The following is a 6,739-nucleotide window of genomic DNA, read 5'->3' on the forward strand; positions in this document are numbered from 1 at the left end:
ACCCGCCTTGAAAGATCTTTGGGCTGTCACCTCTATCCACTACTTGTGTATAAAATTCCCAACTGAACATGGGATTGCCACAATACGAGGTGACCAGATCGGCTCCAGGGCTTGTTACTTAAACTCTCTGCGAAAATCGTAGCCCCAAACTGTTAACGTGATCATAACTGAAGTTGCCAGTAAACCCAATTTGGACGTGAAAATGCTTGAAGCCCCTGAACAATGGCATACCTCCGTACAAGAAGAAGACGTCAACATGGAAGAGGCCCCTGAAGAAGGGCATCCTCTTGATGAATTAGATCCCCGGATCATTGACTCCGAGCCAAATGCAACCCCAATGGAAGAACTTGAAACCTTCTTCACCAACCCAAAGGACCCCAGTCAGGTCCTGCCAATAGGAAAGGCAATGTCCCCCGAAGCAAAAGAAGAAATGGTGTTCCTGAAAAGGAACTTGGATGTCTTCGCTTGGAAGCACGAAGACATGGTGGAAATAGATCCAAGGATCAGTTGTCATCATCTTAACATCAACTCCTCCTATGCCCACATAGGCAAAAATGACGTACCCTCAACCCGGAACGGTATGAGGCGCTGAAGACGAAGAACACAAACTTAGCCACAGCGACTTTATCAGAGAAGCTATCTATCCGAAGTGGATATCCAACCCGGTCCTGGTGAAGAAGCCGAGCGAAAAGTGAGGGTGTGTGTAGACTTCACAAACTTAAATAAGGCATGCCCTAAAGACAGCTTCCCAATTCCAAGGATAGACCAACTTGTGATTCCACCGCCGAACATGAACTCTTGAGCTTCATGGATGCATACTCAGGGTATAACCAGATACCCATGTTCCAACCTGATGAGAAGGCTACATCATTCATCACAGACAGAGGACTGTACTGCTACAAGGTCATAACCTTCAGATTGAAAAATGTTGGAGCTACATATCAGAGGCTGGTCAACATGATGTTTGCCGAACTCATTGGCAAAACCATGAAAGTCTACGTGGACGACATGCTAGTCAAAAGCCTTCAAGCCAACGAACACGTAAGTCACCTCGACCAAACCTTTCAAATATTTAGAAAATATAAAATGAAGTTGAATCCCCTCAAGTGCACCTTTGGAGTGGCTTTGGGTCAATTTTTGGGATATATTGTAAACCAAAGAGGAATCGAAGCGAACCCAGTTAAGATAATGGCCTTGCTTGAAATGAGGTCACCTCAGAAACCAAAGGAGGTCCAAAGCCTCAATGGTCGGATAGCCGCACTCAGTCGCTTCATCTCCAGAGCTACATATAAGAGCTTACCCTTCTTCAATGTGCTGAAGCAAGGAAAAAAGTTTCAATGGACTTCTGAGTGCGAAGAAGCCTTCCAAACGCTGAAGAAGCACTTAGGAGAGGCACCCTTGTTGTCAAAACCTCAACCAGAAAAGCCACTGCTACTGTACTTGGCGGTTTCGGACGAGGCAGTCAGCGCTGTCCTAGTCAGAGAAGAAAATGAGCACCAGTTACCGGTATACTATGTCAGCAAAACACTCCTCCCAGCTGAAACACGCTACCCAGACATGGAGAAATTGGCACTCGCTCTCATCACAACCTTAAGGAAACTGAGGCCATACTTCCAGGCCCACTCAATTGAAGTTCTCACAAACTTCCCATTGAAATAAGTGCTGCAGAGAATAGACGCATCAGGACGCCTGCTAAAATGGGAAATCGAGCTTAGTGAGTTCGACATACTGTTTCGACCTCGACATGCCATCAAGGGTCAGGCCCTTGCAGATCTTGTGACTGAGTTTCCCAAAGCCCCAGAAATGGAAGCGACAATGGAACCAACCGAGCCCCCAATGTGGAAATTGTTCGTAGATGGATCCTTAAGAGAGGCTGGCTCCGGAGCAGGGATCGTCTTAGAAAGACCCCAAAGGCTACAAGCTAAATTGCACAGTAAGGTTTGACTTCAAAGCCTCGAACAACGCTGCTGAATATGAGGCCCTTCTAGCAGGCCTTAGACTGACGAAGGAAATGCAGGTCAGAAGGCTCCTAGCAAACAGCGATTCTCTGCTTGTAGTGAGTCGGGTCAATGGAAACTTCGCGACCAAAGAAAGTGGCATGGTTGCATACTTGAGGTTGGTTCTAGACCTAGTTCCTCATTTTGAAAGGTTCAGGCTGGTTCAAGTCCCACACCTAGAGAATACTCATGTAGATGCCCTGTCAAAATTGGCCAGCAGCAAGGATTCAGAGCTACTAAAGGTGGTCCCTATTGAACACTTATCGAAGCCCTCCATTTTCGAAGGTGAAGAGGTGCTATGAATAGAAGGTATCCCGTTATGGATGCAACACATCATCGCCTATCTTAAGGACTAATCACTACCAGCTTCTAGAAGCGAGGCAATGAAGTTAAGAAGAAGGGTTGCATACTTTGTCCCACAAGAAGATGTCCTCTACAAAAGAGGCTTCGTCTCGCCACTTCTTTGATGTGTAGGAGGAGAAGAGGCCATGTATATACTCAGGGAAATCTGTGAGAGAATCTACGAAAATCACTCCGGAGGAACGACTCTGGCACACAAAGTACTCCAACAAGGCTACTTTTGGTGGACCCTGAAAAGGGATGCTTGTCAGTTTGTCTAGAAATGTGACAAGTTCCAGCGCTTCTCAAATATTCAAATGCAACCTTCTCAGAGCCTCTCCGTAGCGACCAGCCCCTGGTCGTTCGCCAAATGAGGCATCGACTTCATTGGTCCACTCCCAAAAGGAAGAGGAAGCACGACTTTTGCCATTGTCGCCATCGACTATTTCACCAAGTGGGTCGAAGCTGAACCTCTTGCCAAGATCACCGAGGTGAATACTACAAAATTCATCTGAAAGAATATCATTTGCAGGTTCGGCATTCACCACTCCTTAGTATCTGACAATGGGAGACAGTTCGACAACAAGAAGATGCGAGACTTATGCGACGAACTGGGCATAAAGAAGGATTTCTCAACGCCTCATCACCCACAAACAAATAGGCAAGTTGAGGCAGTAAACAAAACAATCAAGCATACCCTGAAAAGGAAGCTTGACACCTTGAAGGGGGCTTAGGTCGATGAGCTTTCCCACATCCTCTGGGCCATCAGAACAACTAGCCGAACTGCAACAGGGGAGACACCCTTCTCAATGACCTACGAAGCCGAGGCCATGAGCCCGGTTGAGGTAGGAGTCCCATCAGACCGTCGAATACACTTCAATGAGATCAATAATGATGAGGCTCGAATGAGCAAACTCCACCTCCTTAAAGAAATGAGGGATGCCTCCTAGGTGAACTTGGCAAAGTATCATAGAAAGATGACCCGCTGTTATAACTCCAAGGTCAGAAATCAGACTCTTCGTCTGGGGGACCTCGTCCTTAGAAGGGTCTTCCAATCATTAAAGCCAACCGGGTCCGGAGAGTTAGGACCGAACTAGGAGGGTCCTTACTGTATCCGCATGGAATCCCGACCTGACATTTTTGAAATTGAAGACATTGTAGGGAAAGCACTCCCTCATCAATGGAACATCGAACACTTGAGGAAGTACTATCAATGATGAACTTGTGTTCTGACCCGATCTCAATGTAGTCTAATGAATGTGTCATGATCCGATCTCATTTGTAACTTCCCTATCTTACTAAGTACTGAAAATGCCTTAGTGAAGGGTGATATAACTTCTCTAAGTGATGATACTTCAGTTCTTTGTCAAATCGGTTAGTAAATTGTTACCTCAACTCTTCAATATGTTAATTAGTCCGATCTTCTGTTATTAACCGATTATTGGTAAATGGCGCTTCATGTTTACTTAAGTGATTATCATTCATATACTCAAATGTAAACGGCTCAACACAATAGAAAAGAAGAAGCGACAATACTTAACAAAAAATTTTCATTTCATTCATTTGCAATTGGATTACAAAAGAGGCCCAAGCCATTACAAAAATTGATTAACTCTATTCTACTAGGGCATCTTTCGGCCCAGCCTCCGCCTCGCCTGTCCCAGGGGCCTCTGGAGCGTCCTCGACAAACCTATCAGGCCGACCTCTAGTAGGCCCACCGAACTCTACTTCTAACGAGGATATGTTCAGAGTAGGATGGACATCTTTCAGCCGACCCAATAATCCTTGGGCACTCCAGGAGCCTAGAAGTTTGTAAAGTCGTCATACAGAGGGTGCTCTCGAAGTGGTCGATGAAGTTCTGTACAGCCACCTCCCCTGACGATTTAACTCCTCCCTCAGAGAGGCGATCTCCTCAGCTTGGGCATCTGCTCTCTGCCTTAGCTCCGCCTTTTCTTTATTACAGGCCTCCAGAGCCTACGTGGCGAGCTAGTAGTGCTCGTTTGCATGATCAACCCTTCGGGTAATAGCAACCACCTGGCACTCCACTTCATAGAGCTCCTTCTTCAGCCGCTTTATGCCCCCCTTGGCAGTTGCTAGCTCGGCCTCAGCCTCATTCCTTCCTCTCTCTTCCTCCTCAACCTTGGCCCTGGCCTTCCTCACTACGTCACCATATTGCATCGCCTCTTCAAGGTGCTTAGTGAGGTCCTCCCTCTTAGTGTTGAGGTCTTTCACCAAGCCCTCAAGTTGGATGCTTGTGCTTAAGGCCTGGGCCACACAAGCACTGTTGGCCACAACCAAGTCCTCGACAGTGCAGGAGGTGATGTGGTCTCTCCATTCCTCGATCCAATACTTATTTTAGACCACCGCCACCATAGCCATCTCTGGAGGAAGAGCCTCCAGCACTTCTTTCACTGGCTCCTCTGAATTGGTGCCCAAGAAGTCCACCTCCTTCGAGGGACGAGCCCTTTTCCTCTTTGGCTGCCCCGACACTTGGGCAATGGGCACAGCAGCTACTGACGATGTGGCCGGGGTAGGAGAAGCCTCTGATGGCGCAAGCATCTTCTCCGAGATAACCACCACAGTAGGAATTGTTGTCTGCCTCAGAGTCGGAGGTAACCTCGCCACAGTTGGGAGATTCGAGGGGGTAGCAGGCTTCTTGCCCTTCCGCAGCAGATTTGCGTCTGGGTCCTCGGCCACCTCCTCTTCGGTCGGAGCCTGGAGCCTTTGCTGGCCTCTACCAGATCCTCCATCTACTTTTTGTACGCAAATGAGGAGGTCTTCAGGGCTCTCGCCTCTGCCATCATCCGTTGGATGGTTTTGAAGTCTGGCCTCAGAGACATCTTCTTGTTAAAGTTATCTGCAAGGGAACACGTACTTTAGTACAAGTGTAAACAGTTCAGAAAGTGCTGAAAGATATTCGCTTAGGGACATTTACCTTGGGAAGCCATCAAGTCGTGTCGTCACGAAGTGGATGTTTTTTCTTATTAGCTGGTGGTATGATCTCCTCTTTAGAGGCAGCTGGTAAATGATATAGATGATGTCGAAGTCGTCGGTGGATAACTCACACCGAGGAAGAATGCCTTGAAAAACAAATAAAGTAGTTAAGAACCGAACCGAAGAAGAATAAACAAGAAACACAAAGTCATAGTACTCACTAAGTGTTGAATACTTCGTGGGGACCGTAAGAGGCACCAGGGAGTCTCCCTCCATTGTGTCCTATCTCCTAGCAGCCCAGCACCACGAGCTCTTTCACTCCTTAATGGAGCTCGGTAGATCAAGCACGAATGGAGTGTGGGAACTCCATGAGGTCAAGTAGTACCAGTCCCTGGTCTTATCCCCCCCAGCCGCTACCTTGGGAATGTAGAGGATCTGGAATAGAGAAAAATGCATCTATACCCCAAGCGACGCCTCTTTCCACAACATCCAGGAGCCCACCATTTGGCTCCAGGAGTTCGGGTTCAATTGGGTAGGAGCTAGGCCGTATGACCTAAGTACCAGACAGAAGAAAGGATGGATTAGGAGCCTAAGGCCAGCCCTAAGGATTGTCTCGCTGATTGCCACGTACCTCGGCCTAGGGTAGCAAGCCCGCTCATCAGGTTCAGGTAGGATCAGATCTACACTATCTAGGATCTTATATTCAGCCCTAAGTCTTTCCAGGTTGGCACCCTTTAGCTTAAAGGGGTAATCTGACGCCCCCCAATGCACAGATGTGTCTACTGGGCTATCTGGTCTCTTCCATATGTTCTTCCCCCAATAATCACTTCAGCTATTTCAGAGGAGGTCGCCAAAATGGACTCGTCCATCCTCACTAGTTCCAACCCCCTCCCCGAGCTACCACTACCCTCAGAAGCCATTTTCAGAAATGAAAAGTTTCAAATACTTACTGAAACTTTCGAAATGGAGTGTCCCGCAGTCAAATATGGTCAAGAAACAATGTGAGTCGCCAGAAACTGGGATTTCTCATCGGAAAGTACTTGAAGAACATCGGAAAATGCAAAGATTTTGAGAGCAAATGGGGTTTTTGATTTCGCAAAAGTGAAAAGCTCCAAAAATGCTCAAGTCCGCCTTTTATAGAGTGTCCTAACCATTGAATTCAAATGCAATCAATCTAGGCCGTCCATCGCATCATCAATCTAGGTCGTTGAAATGAAAGGCCAAATTTGATCTACGCCTAAGATCTAGCTGTGACCTTCACGTTCACACGAAACTCGTTGCCTCGATCACCATCAGCCGTCTACAATAAGTAGCCACAGCAGCCTTTTTTGGGAATGGGTATCGCACCCAACTATCGCCTTGGAAATACATGACAGTTGTCAAATCATTTAACGTCAAAGATGCCCGCCTCAGATCGAGCTCTTCACTCAGCTTTACAAAGCTTAGACGCACCCGACACGGAGTCCCCT

The sequence above is a fragment of the Olea europaea genome, chromosome 16 (assembly GCF_002742605.1).
Source record: "Olea europaea var. sylvestris chromosome 16, O_europaea_v1, whole genome shotgun sequence".
Lineage (NCBI taxonomy): Eukaryota > Viridiplantae > Streptophyta > Magnoliopsida > Lamiales > Oleaceae > Olea > Olea europaea.